The sequence below is a fragment of the Zalophus californianus genome, chromosome 2 (genome assembly GCF_009762305.2).
Source record: "Zalophus californianus isolate mZalCal1 chromosome 2, mZalCal1.pri.v2, whole genome shotgun sequence".
Classification (NCBI taxonomy): Eukaryota; Metazoa; Chordata; class Mammalia; order Carnivora; family Otariidae; genus Zalophus; species Zalophus californianus.
In genome coordinates, this window is record NC_045596.1 from 35,386,866 (window position 1) to 35,400,762 (window position 13,897).

Here is a 13,897-nt window from a genome sequence, read left to right on the forward strand (position 1 = left end):
TTGGTGAGAATTTTTGCATCCATGTTCATCAAGGATATTGGTCTGTAATTCTCCTTTTTGATGGGGTCTTTGTCTGGTTTTGGGATCAAGGTAATGGTGGCCTCATAAAATGAGTTTGGAAGTTTTCCTTCCATTTCTATTTTTTGGAAGAGTTTCAGGAGAATAGGTATTAATTCTTCTTGAAATGTTTGGTAGAATTCCCCTGGGAAGCCATCTGGCCCTGGGCTTTTGTTTCTTGGGAGATTTTTGATGACTGCTTCAATTTCCTTAGTGGTTATAGGTCTGTTCAGGTTTTCTATTTCTTCCTGGTTCAATTTTGGTAGTTGATACATCTCTAGGAATGCATCCATTTCTTCCAGGTTATCTAATTTGCTGGCATAGAGTTGCTCATAATATGTTCTTATAATTGTTTGTATTTCTTTGGTGTTGGTTGTGATCTCTCTTCTTTCATTCATGATTTTGTCGATTTGGGTCGTTTCTCTTTTCTTTTTGATAAGTCTGGCCAGCGGTTTATCAATCTTGTTAATTCTTTCAAAGAACCAGCTCCTCGTTTCATTGATCTGTTCTACTGTTCTTTTGGTTACTATTTCATTGATTTCTGCTCTGATCTTTATTATTTCTCTTCTCCTGCTGGGTTTAGGCTTTATTTGCTGTTTTTTCTCTAGCTCCTTTAGGTGTAAGGTTAGGTTGTGTATTTGAGACCTTTCTTGTATCTTGAGAAAGGCTTGTATTGCTGTATACTTTCCTCCTAGGACTGCCTTTGCTGTATCCCAAAGATTTTGAACAGTTGTGTTTTCATTTTCATTGGTTTCCATGAATTTTTTAAATTCTTCTTTAATTTCCTGGTTGACCCGTTCATTCTTTAGTAGGATGCTCTTTAGCCTCCACGTATTTGAGTTCTTTCTGACTTTCCTCTTGTGATTGAGTTCTAGTTTCAAAGCACTGTGGTCTGAAAATATGCAGGGAATAATCCCAATCTTTTGGTACCAGTTGAGACCTGATTTGTGACCTAGGATGTGATCAATTCTGGAGAATGTTCCATGGGCACTAGAGAAGAATGTGTAGTCCGTTGCTTTGGGATGGAATGTTCTGATTATGTCTGTGAAGTCCATTTGGTCCAGTGTGTCATTTAAAGTCTTTATTTCCTTGTTGATCTTTTGCTTAGATGATCTGTCCATTTCAGTCGGGAGGTGTTAAAGTCCCCCACTATTACTGTATTGTTGTCAATGTGTTTCTTTGCTTTTGTTATTAATTGCCGTATATAATTGGCTGCTCCCATGTTAGGGGCATAGATATTTACAATTGTTAGATCTTCTTGTTGGGTAGACTCTTTAAGTAGGATATAGTGTCCTTCCTCATCTCTTATGACAGTCTTTGTTTTAAAATCTAATATGATATAAGGATTGCCACCCCAGCTTTCTTTTGGTGTCCATTAGCATGGTAAATGTTTTTCCACTCCCTTTCAATTTGGGGGTGTCTTTGGGTCTAAAATGAGTCTCTTGCAGACAGCGTATCGACAGGTCTTGTTTTTTAATCTAATCTGATAGCCTGTGTCTTTTGATTGGGGCATTTAGCCCATTTACATTCAGGGTAACTATTGAAAGATATGAATTTAGTGCCATTGTATTGCCTGTAAGTTGACTGTTCCTGTATATTGTCTGTGTTCCTTTCTGGTCTATGCTGCTTTTAGGCTCTCTCTTTGCTTAGAGGACCCCTTTCAATATTTCTTGTAGGGCTGGTTTTGTGTTTGCAAATTCCTTTAGTTTTTGTTTGTCCTGGAAGCTTTTTATCTCTCCTTCTATTTTCAATGACAGGCTGGCTGGATATAGTATTCTCGGCTGCATATTTTTCTCGTTTAGTGCTCTGAAGATATCATGCCAGTCCTTTCTGGCCTGCCACGTCTCTGTGGATAGGTCTGTTGCCAATCTAATGTTTCTACCATTATAGGTTACATATCTCTTCTACCGAGCTGCTTTCAAGATTTTCTCATTGTCTCTGAGACTCGTAAGTTTTACTATTAGATGTCGGGGTGTTGACCTATTATTATTGATTTTGAGAGGGGTTCTCTGTGCCTCCTGGATTTTGATGCCTGTTTCCTTCCCCACATTAGGGAAGTTCTCTGCTATAATTTGCTCCAATATACCTTCTGCCCCTCTCTCTCTTTCTTCTTCTTCTGGGGTCCCAATTATTCTAATGTTGTTTCGTCTTATCGTATCACTTATCTCTCGAAGTCTGCCCTCGTGATCCAGTAGTTGTTTATCTCTTTTTCTCAGCTCCTTCATTTTCCATCATTTGGTCTTCTATATCGCTAATTCTCTCTTCTGTCTCATGTATCCTAGCAGTTAGTGCCCCCATTTTTGATTGCACTTAATAGCCTTTTTGATTTCGATTTGGTTAGATTTTAGTTCTTTTATTTCTCCAGGAAGGGTTTCTCTAATAACTTCCATGCTTTTTTCAAGCCCAGCTAGGATCTTTATAATCATGATTCTGAGCTCTAGGTCCGACGTCATACTGATGTCCGTATTGAGTAGGTCCCTGGCAGACGGTACTACCTCTTATTCTTTTTGTTGAAGTGATTTTTTTCATCTTGTCATTTTGTCCAGAGCAGAATAGATGAATGAGAGAACCAAATGCTAACAGGTTAAGAACGTCCCCAGAAAATATACTCTAAACAAATCAGAAAAGACCTGAAACCACGGGAAAAGAAAGGGAAAGAAAGAAAAAAGAAATTGGAAAAAAAAAGAAAAAGAAAAAGATAAAAAGAAACAAAAACAGAACAAAACAAAAAAAAAAACAGAATATGATCAAATATGATCAGGCTAGTGCATAGATCAGTGCCACACACTAGATTTTGGGTGTATTTTGGTCTGTTAGAAGAAAGTGCCTCCTAAAATTTTAAAGAAAGAAAGACTTATATATGTACAAAATAAGGGTTGACACAATGAAGGGATGGAATATGACTGTAAACATGAAAAGTATAAAAAATTTTAAAAGTGGAATTGATAAGGTGCTTAAAAATGAAAGAAGAGGTTTTAAAAAAAAGGGGGGGAGAGAATGTGATCCGGCAGGAGACTAGAACAAAGCCATACACTAGAGATTTAGGCTATATTTTGATATGTTAGAAGAAACTATCTCAAAATTTTAAAGTGAGAACAACTTATATATGCGAAAAATAAGGGTAACTACTCTGAAGGGATAGAATATGACTCTAAAAATGAAAAATAAAAATTTTTTTTAAAAAAGGGATTGATAAGATGTTGGTTGAAAAAGGGAAAAAGAAATATTCAAAAAAAAGTTAAAAAAATTAACTTTGAAAGACTAATGAATCATGGTAAAAAAGCCTTGAATTCTATGTGCAGTATTCCCGCAGCGCTGGAGTTCTGCCGTTCTCATTGATCGGTAAACTTGACCTTGGCTGGCTGTTCGTGCTGATCTTCTGGGGGAGGGGCCTGTTGCCGTGGTTCCCAAATGTCTTTGTCGGAGGCGGAATTGCCTCGCCCTTGCAGGTCCAGGCTAAGCAATCTGCTCACGTTTGCTCTCGGGAGCTTTTGTTCCCTGCAAGCTTTCCGTACAACTTTGGAGGACATGAGTGAAAATGGTGGCCTCCCAGTCTCCACCCCGGAGAAGCCGAGAACTCGGGGCCCCGCTCCTCAGTGCGCCCCCAGAGAAAAGCAGTCACTCCCGTCTCCCTGGTCTCCGGCCGCACTCTGTGCTCACCCGGCCTGTGACCGAGCGTTTCTGTCTCTGTTTCCTGACCCCGTGTGGAGTCTCCAAACTCAGCAGATCCCTGCGGTGCGCTCCCGCGCCGCTCCTCCCTGGGGGAGGAAGGGGAGTCTCCCCGGATCTGCTGCTTGTTGGGTCCCTGCTGGAGGAGCAGTGGCCCGACTGTCACTGATCACAGTTTATGGCCACCCCGAGCTGATAGCCTGCGCCTCGGCTCCGTCTCTGCAGGCAGCTTCCCCGCTCCGATACCTGGGAGCTCTGCGGCACTCAGGCACCCCCGTTCTTCCTGTGACCCCGAGGGTCCTGAGACCACACTGTCCCGCGAGGGTTCCACCCCCTGCTTAGCCACTGGAGCGACGTCCCTCAGCAGGCCCGACTTCTGAAAGTTCTGATTTTGTGCTCTGCGGCTCTAGCACTTGCCAGAAGCGGCTGACAGAGGCCCCCTCCCCCCCGCCGTCTATCGTCCCGAATATCGCCTCGGATTCACTTCTCTGCACGTCCTACCTTCCAGTAAGTGGTCGCTTTTCTGTTCAGAGAGTTGTTGCTATTCTTTTCTTCGATCTCCTGTTGAGTTCGTAGGTGTTCAGAATGGTTTGATCCCTGCCAACTGAATTCCTGAGACCAGACAAAATCCAGGTCTCCTACTCCTCTGCCATCTTGCTCCACCCCCCAGTATCTTAATTTTTAAATTATGATTTATAAATATTAATATATCTGACAGCTTGCCCCTCTTTTTTCCCCATCTTTTATAAGGTTGGCTTCCTTCTATCAAATAATAGAATAAATTTATTTAATTCTTAAAAAATCCAATTGGAAATATGATTGGTATTACATCAGATTAGTAGAATAATTAGGAAGAATGAATATCTTTGTAATGTTAAGTCATCTTAGGTAAGAGAGTAAAATGTCCATTTAATTTTATGAATCATCTTTATGACCTTTATTAGAGTTTTTGTTTTCTCCATAGTTATTGTGTTCTTGGTTAATTTCCAGATATTTTATAGGTTTTTCTTTCTTTTTCTTTCTTTTTTGCTATTATGTTTTCTAGTTGGTTATGGCTGGTGTAAGTTAGTACTGTCGGTTTTTTAAGTTATTATATCCAGCTAAGTTTCTGAAATTTCTTGTTTTTTAATTGCTTTATGTGGTGATCATTCTGTGGTTTATTAGATGATAATATTATGTACAGTGACCTTGTTTCTCTTTATCTTATTTTTCTTTTCTTTTAGTATTGGTAGGACTTGTAGAGTTCAACTGTATCAATCAGTTGTGGTGATACTGGGTATTGTTTTGTATTTTATTTTATTTTTTACTTTTTTTAAAGATTTTTTATTTATTTATTTGACAGAGAGAGACACAGCGAGAGAGGGAACACAAGCAGGGGCAGTGGGAGAAGGAGAAGCAGACTTCCCGCTGAGCAAGGAGCCCGATGCGGGGCTCGATCCCAGGACCCTGGGATCATGACCTGAGCCGAAGGCAGACGCTTAACGACTGAGCCACCCAGGCGCCCCATAAGGTTTTGATATATAATGCTTACCAATGTGAGGAAATTCCTTTCCAGTGTTAGTCTGTTAAGATTTTTTGAAAAAATAAATAAATAAATAGGTCCTGAACTTTATTAAAATTTCTTTGCATCATTTAAGTAGTTGATACTTTTTTTTTCTACTTTGCTAATGAGAGGGGAGTATATGATCTCCAGGTACCAAAAACTACTACTGATATCTCTTCCATTTGCTACCACTCCACCAAGCAACTCAAGAGTTGTACTTTGGGATACCTGGACAGCTCAGTTGGTTAAACGTCTGCCTTTGGCTCAGGTCATGATCCCAGGGTCCTGGGATCGAGTCCCACGTCAGGCTCCCTGTTCAGCGGGGAGTCTGCTTCTCCCTCTCCCTCTGCCCCTGGCTTGTGCTCTTTCTCTCACTCACTCTCTCTTTCTCAAATAAATAAATAAAATCTTAAAAAAAAGAGTTGTACTTTAAATTAGTAAAGAAAATAAATTAATTACTTAATAAAGAGACATTATGCTAAGTGAGATAAGTCAGATGGAGAAAGACAAATACTATATGATATCATTATATGTACAGTCTAAAAAAGCCAAACTCATATAAACAGAGAGTTAGGTGGTGGTTGCCAGGGGATTGGGGGGTGGCGGAGACAGGGCATGGGACAGATGTTTTAAGAGTACAGACTTGCTCCAAGTAGTAAGTCCTAGAAGTCTAATGCACAGTAAAGTGAACATAGACAACAATATTGTATTATAACCATCACACTTGCTAAAAGATTAAATCCTAATTATTTCAACCACGAAAAAGAGATGGTTATTATGTGATGTGTTGGAGGTGCTAATTATAGCTACAATGGCAATCATATTACCATAGGTATCAAGTTAACATGTACACCTTAAATTGACACAATGTTATATATTTCAATAAAAGTATATGCTAGATCAAAATTTTTAAAATTTTTTTAATTTTTAAAAAGATTTTATTTATTTATTTTAGAGAGAGAGAGTACACAAGCAAGCAGGCAGTTGGCAGGGGGTAGGCAGAAGGGGAAGGAGAGGGCTAAGCAGACTCCCCACTGAGCATGGAGCCAGAGGTGGGGCTTGATCTCATGACCCTGAGATCATGACCTGAGCCAAAACCAAGAGCTGGATGCTTCACCAACTGAGCTACCCAGGCAGCCCCCCCCACCAAACATTTTTTAAAATTAGTGAAGAGAAGCAGCTTTGGAAGAACACAGTATCTTTAGGTTGGAAGTTACCAGTTTAGGGGCTTGAGGGAAAAGGCTTGGAGAAGTTGGTTTCCCAGTTTGGCCAGATAGCCCATATATTTTCATCTAGTGTTTACCCTAGCAGAAATTCTGCAATGCCTTCACCAGGGTGACTTAAACTCATGTTGCAATTTCTGTAGTGAAAGGTCAGGCTATGACCATCCCAGACTATTGTAGGGAGAGGAGGATAGATCTCAGGTTTTTCTCCTCTTACTGCTGGTTTTGGTTCTCATTGGCTATACGCTATAGTCAGTCATCAACTGCCCACACCTACTCCAGTTAGAAAAAGCTTCGGTTCCCCAGGGTTTTCATGAATGTATGTGTTTTCTGTGTGTATTAATTCCTGTAACCCCATACTGCCTTCTTGCTTCTGTATTCCTCTAGGGTTGGGTCGAGTTGCCCAGGAACCCCTACTGTTTTGCCGTCCATTCTAGAACTAGAAGACCATGATTGGACTTTCATTTTGGTAATGTGCTGATTTGACTTAGTAGTCCTGACATGCCCTGGGAGCATTTAGACTCAGAGAGGAACTTTCTATATTTGGCACATTTTCAATGCTGTGACAAAGGAGACAGTCACAGCTGATTGCTCTGCTGGACTTTGACTGGGGGCCTTGTTATTAACTAGCCTCAAATGAAATTTTAAAAGAAAAGGGTATTTTTCACATTGGCATTTGAGAAATTGTGCTATGGGAAGTGGTATATACTTGTCCTTTCACTTGATAGAGAACACAAAGTACTGTGGATTGTTCAGGGTTCCCTCAACACGTTTCAGCAAAAGAGAAGCTGACATTTTAAATTTATCGCCAACCCTAGAGAAGAGCTAACTAAATTTTTTCACTCAACTCAAATGTATCCACTAAGCTGCCATTAATTATATTAGTTATATAAGTAGACTCTAAAGTAATCAGTCACTAAGCTAAGTTGAAACATCCCTCTGAATTTCTTTTATTCTGTTATACTTGGTCCAGACCTGATGGATATGTATAAAATACTGCTCATCATCGCCACTAGCAATTATCAATGGAACCAATATATTATTTCACAGAGGGTATTAGACCTTGAGTTGTGGTGTGTGTGGAAGTGTAAAGCAAGAGTTATAATGTGGTTGTATTTCACCCTGGCCTAATCTCTCCCAAGCACAGATATTAGAGTTTGTTCTTTCATTCCTCACCATTTTTTTTAATGACAAGGACCCTATTTCCTATTTTGGGTGCTTTGTGATTCTCTTGGGTCATTTCAAAGGAGAATGTGTCCACCTGAGACAGTCGATTAGGTTTAGCAAAGTCTCAGCTGCAGATGGACATCACTTCTGCTTGCGATTCCACGGATGCTATGCCTGCAATGGTTAAATGGCTACTCTCACCAGATGATAAGAACAGCCAACGTGGCTCCATTACAAAGATGACATTAGAATCTTCTCTTAAACTTATTAATTTAATAGTACAGAAAAGTTTATTGAGCATCCACTACGCACCTGGAGCTTTTCTAAACTTAAGAAGATACTATAGGGAGCAAGTTAAATCAAGTTCTCCTCTCCTTAGTGACAAGGAGACAAAAAAATGAACAAAGTGTGACATAGCAATACATTGTGTAAGCAGACTAACTGAGTGAGATGATAGAGTAGAGTCTTGGGTTTTTCCCCAGAGAGTACCCTGGTACCTTTCCAGTGATGTCCATGTGTATATAAGCTCTTCTCAGTGTCACATGCAGCTGTGAGGGACATAAGGAGTCAGGGCTGAGGGCCAGGGGCTGGCTCTCTCTGTGCCGTCACATTTCAGTCAATGTGGAACTCAGAGGAGTCTGAGAATCTAAATTGGCACTTAGAATTCTAGGTAGTGATGAGTATTTGTCAAAGTAGGAGGAAAAAACAGAAGTTTATTCAACAATGTTACTTTGATCTATATGTTCTATTTTTTTTTAATATTTACTTATTTATTTTAGAGAGAGCATGTGTGTGCAAGTGGGGGTAAGGGAGGGGCAGGGACAGAGGCAGAGAGAGAATCCAAGCAGACTCCCCACTGAGTGCGGAGCCTGTCACAGGCCCAATCCCAGGATCCCAAGATCGTGACCCAAGCTGAAATCAAGAGCTGAACACCCAACTGACTGAGCCACCCAGTTGCCTCTGACCTATACATTTTAAATATTTAGACAGCAGTATGTGCCTTCTTTTGCCCCGGGCTCTACAACATTAGGGGAGCACCTGAGCATGACCACAGATATGTAACAGTGTTGTCCAAAGAAGTTTATACAATCATAGAAATATTTCTATGCTGTCCAATACAGGAGCCCCTAGCTACATGTGGCTGTTGAGCGCTTGAAATTTGAGGACATGAACTCTTAATTTTATTTAATTTTAATTGATTTAAATTTCAATAGCTACACATGCCTAAAAGCCACCATTTTAGATGGTTTGTTTCTGTTCCCAAGCATCTTTCTAATGCTGGAGACCAATTGGGTTCAGGTCTCTTTCAATAGTGACTCCATTTCTCTGTCCATGGTCCCTCAGTTCTGGTCAGGTTTAAGGACCTACTGGCCTCGGCTGGAATTACACCGTGTTTGATTCCATCTTGCAATCCTTTCTTTGTCCAAGGGAACTCCTTCAGTTTCCCCAGAGGTTGGTTGATTTGCAGTCCTGTTCTAGTTTTGGTGTATTGTTGTGGTATCAACTATGTACTACTTGCCCCCACGACCTTCCATTTTGAAACTTAAGAGCCTTCTTCCCCCCACTTTTTTGTCTCAACAAAATAAAACTCTTGCATATCAGTGGCTTTGGCTTTCAAAATAAAATTGCAAATCAGTGGCTTTGGCTTTCAAAACTGTTGCTTCTGATGAGGATTTAAAAAGTCTATATTTTGAACATGAAAAACCTTTCCCAAGCCTGAAAATTGATTGCTTCTTTCTCTTTGCTTTCCTGTGATATAATTCTAACTCTTCTCAAGGTTATATGAATTCCTTTCACTGTCTCCACAAAGATTCACAAACGATGCGCATTCTAAGAAGGAAAGTATAAAATTTAATATTTCATGATAAGTTATTACAAAGGAAAAGCAATAGAATTGTTCTTGGGTGTTCATACAAGCCATAATGCTACTGCTCCAAAGATGCCCACCACTGTGGTAGGAGAGTGAAGCTGAGGCTACTTAAAATAGAGCTGGAAAGCTGTGGATGAGGTCAGATATACCCCGTATGAACATCCAATGTCAGGAGTCCCTGGGGTATGGGAATGTGCTACTCCCCCATGCTGAAGCTCAGGAACTCCCTGAAAATAGCGGGAGCCCTAAACAAAAGTATGAAGAAAGTAAGTGAAGATTTCTTTAATCCCTCCATCCTCTGGTCTGAACTGCTCAGACCACATGTCCTGCCTGGATCCCGGAATTTTTACAGTTCCTCTCATTCTCCTGCTCCTCGACCTCACAGCACTAATATTCTACTTGGGGAGACAGACAGTAAACAATAAGTATACAAAAGTAAAAATTGTCCCAAGCACAATGAATACTAAGAAAGAGTGCTATCAGAGAGAATCATGGCACTTTAGAGGAGAGGCTTAATGTGAAGTGGTATTTATATGGGCATATAAATGCTGGGTAGGGCTTGGATAGGTAAAAAATGGGAGGAAGAAAATTCTAGGCAAAGTCCCAGAGGAGGCAGAGGGCCAGGTGTATTAGGGAAAGGAAGAAGCATAGTTTGCTGAGTGATGGGAGAGTGATGGGAAAGATGAAGTTGGAAAGGTGGGGGAAGGCCCAGGACTTGTTTAGAAGTTGGGCTGTTCTTCTAGGCACGTGGGGAAACTATGGAAAGGTGTTAGGGTGGTGGTAGAGTTCTCATAGGATCATATTCACATCTTACAGAGGTGGCTCTGGCTGCTGTGTGGAGAAAAGGAGGAGAGAGTGGGGGACAAAGGGAGGTGAAAGACCACCTGGGGGGCCACTGAAAGAATAGAGCCAGGAAGGGTCATGAGTTAAACCAGGTGCTGCCAACGGAGACGGAGAGAACTGGACACATTTAGGATGTATTTAAGAGCAGAGTTTTAAACCTTAAGCCTATTGACCCATTTGGGGTCAGATAATTCTTTGTTGTGGGACTTTCCAGTTGATTGTAGGATATTTAGCAGCCTCCCTGGCCTCTTCCTCTGCGAGTAGCACTCCTTGCTCCCCTGTTGTAAAAACCAAAACTGTTTTCAGATAGGCAGGTATTCCTTATCAAATCTCCCTTGGGGACAAAATCTCCTCTAATTGACAACCACTATTTCAGAGAGACGTTTCATAGGAATGGACAGCGGATTAGATGTGGGGGATAAAAGGGTGGGAAATATCATGAATGACATTGGTTTCAACAAGCAAATACATGGGTGTTGATTTATGGAAATGCAGTGATTTGAGAAAGAGAATATTTAGGACCATGTATATACCTATCAGGAGTTCATTGTAGCTCTGGTGAATCTAGATGTCTGGAGGAGTCCAAGGGGAGAAGTCAAGGAGATACAGTTGCTTATATGCATGAAGAGATTTTAGCTGAAAATATGGAGAGCCATGGGATTGGACATGATCACTGATAGAGAGGTGGAAAAAAGAACCAAAAAGGCCTGGGGACTGAACAAAGGGGAACTCTAATAGTCACAAACATGTTAAAAAATCAAACCCAGCATGTTTCAATAAGTGGGTAGTAAGCGATATTGGATGTGACCAAGAGTTCTAGTTATATGGGCATTGAAAAATGTCCTCTGGAGTTGGCAAACATGGAGGTAACTGTAGGGGCCGAAGTCATAGTGGGGTGGGTTGATGTCAGGATGGAAGTTGGACCCCATGTGCAGACAACCATTTCAAGCTTTTTTTTTTTTTCAAGCAAGGCAGGGAAAAGCAGCTAACTAGAAGAGGGTGTGAAATCAGGGGGAGCTTTGTGAAAGAAGGCAAATAGTAACACATGACTAAATGCTGCTGGAAAATCCAGTGAAGGAGAGAGGTCGAAGGGAAGGAGAGAAAGGTAATAACGGATTTGCCAAAGTCCTCTGGTATGTAGGACACTGTTGGCTTTTACCAGGGAGAAAGTTACTTTTATAGTAACAGAATGAGAATAATAATGATGATGATGATGCTAATTATGGTAGCTGACTTTTACTGAAGGCTCACTGTGTGCCAGGCCAGTCCCAGGGTCTGTCTTATTTAACTCTCCCAGCAAACATGTGAAGTAAATCCTGTTCCTGTTTCCACTGGAGAGATGAGAAAACAGCATTAAACAGGTTAACTGACATGATCAAGTGGCAGAGCTTAGAATTAGTCGAACTCACTCTAGAACTCATGTTGAACCACCTTAGGCCAGAGCCTAAGCTCTTAACAGAAGTTGAAAAAAGAATCATGCCAGTTCACTTCCCAAAGAATTGTTAAAATTCATGAGGTCCTGGCTATTACCATGGAGTTTTAGGACCAGCTTGACATGAATCACGGTTACTTCTCACAATGAAATACTCTGTATTTCCTTGTACTTGACCCTATTCTGAAGTGGTGACTGGTTTTGTCTCATCTTTTATATTTATTTACTAAATTGATATATATATATAATTGATATATATATATATATATATATATATATATATATATAAATTGATATATAAAAGGAAATCTCCTTAGCTAACAGGGGAGCTGATCTGGGCTCAGACAGGACAGACTGGTCTTGGAGTGGAAAATGCTACCAGGTTCTTGACCTGGCTCCATTCCTCAGGTATCCTTTTCTGGACTGACCAGAAGAAAATGTATTTCCTGTTCCGGGCGAGGTCCTACTTGCCAGACCAGCTATGAACTCTTGTTACAGCCTTTCAGAGGCTAGTCACAGTGCCCCTGAAATTGGTTGGTGATTGACCTAGAAGAAAATGCCTTTGGCTTGCCTGACCCTGGGCCTTTTGTTTATAATGCTAGCCTTACTCTAAATTCTGGTGACCATTTTGTTCTTGCAAGCACATGATCCCTGATATTTGATCATGGTATCAACCAGGGCCTGATCCATCTTGACTTTTGGTTTGCTCTTTAAACTTTCCACATATGGGGGGTGTGTGTGTGTGTGTGTGTATCTGTAGATGATTATGGTCGTGTTTCTGGCTTAAGGATATCTTCTGACATCCAAGGCCTGTTATGACAAAATATAACCTTTGGCCATTTTCTGGAGACAAGTGAAAAAAAGCAGTTCAAAGTTTTATCTGGACAGGTATACTTATAATAGTGCCTTTTTGATTTTACAATGTTCCTTGGGTAATTTGGTTCCTTTGTTAGTTTTCAGAGTGATGACACAAAAATAAGTTAGCATTTCCACCTCAACTGCCTCTTTGGCAAGAAGAAAGGTTCTCATGTCAAGGTAAATAAAGAGGGAGGCAGGGACCCATAGAGGGTAGACGAGATGGGAGCCGTACTGAGCAACTTAGGTGCCGACACTTTCCTTTTATGTTAACAACAAAAAAGAAAGAGAAAAAGAAAAAAACTTTGCCACATGGTGAATGTGAAAAAAACCACTCGTGTGGCTCAGATGTTTAGTGTGTAGAAGTACTTGAGTCACTAATATCTTTCTGACATGATCTTCTGAAAGATCCTGGCTTTTGACATATCCGTGACCCCACACATGTGTAAAATGTAGTCATGGTCTTCCAGAGGTGAGGCCCTTCCTTTGTTTTGAGGTGCCTGGAATCCACTGTAGTTGCTAGATCTGAAGAGAGAATAAGCACAATGAGAAGTATTTGAAGCCTATGGGGTAGGTGGAAATTGGGGTGTTTCTCAAGTCTTGTTAGCTGAAAAACTTTTACATATAAATGTATGTTAATGTTTTTTTAAGTTTTATTTATTTATTTATTAGAGAGAGAGCATGAGCAGGGGAGGGGCAGAGGGAGAGAGAATCTTAAGCAGACTCCCCACTGAGCCTGGAGCCCATGCGGGGTGCGATCTCAGGACCCTGAGCTGAAATCAGGAGTCAGACACTTAACCGACTGAGTCACCCAGGTGCCCCAGATGTACATTTATATGTATAGATACACCCAGCCCTTAGACTTTGCAGTTAGGTTTCTAGATTGTTTTTTCAATATTGAAGGGAGATGATCTGATCAGAGGGTTTTGTTTCCGGAAGCAGTCACAGGGCCCTGGGAGCAGAGCGGCTTGTCCCCCCGAGTGGCGGGTGATGGGTACTGCAGCTACAACAGTGAAATGCACATGGCCCTTCAGGGCGCACAGGCGTCCTGACCCAGGAGAAAGCATTTTCCCTTGGGTGTTAATTGAAACCTCATGACACATGAAAGCAGATGTAGGAGTTTAGAAAGCAGCTCTGCCACGGCCAGTGTTTGGAGATACCCAGGGGTCAATGAGCGAAGCAACGTAGCAAATAAAATGCCCACTTTCCTTTCATTTTGAACTGGATCCTGATACCGC

At 41.0% G+C, this 13,897-nt stretch overlaps 1 protein-coding gene across 7 annotated transcripts in view; it reads left to right on the top strand.

Moving 5' to 3' along the window:
- Window positions 1–13,897, top strand: part of GRXCR1 (glutaredoxin and cysteine rich domain containing 1) — a 306,510-nt gene that overhangs the window by 112,295 nt on the left and 180,318 nt on the right. The window contains exon 6 of one of the 7 annotated variants that reach the window (XR_003520590.1): window positions 5,069–5,125. The exons of the other annotated variants lie outside the window; for them this stretch is intronic. The gene's annotated coding sequence lies outside the window, so the exon portion shown is untranslated. Of the gene's footprint in view, window positions 1–5,068; window positions 5,126–13,897 lie in introns of those variants that run through there. 7 annotated transcript variants of the gene reach the window in all.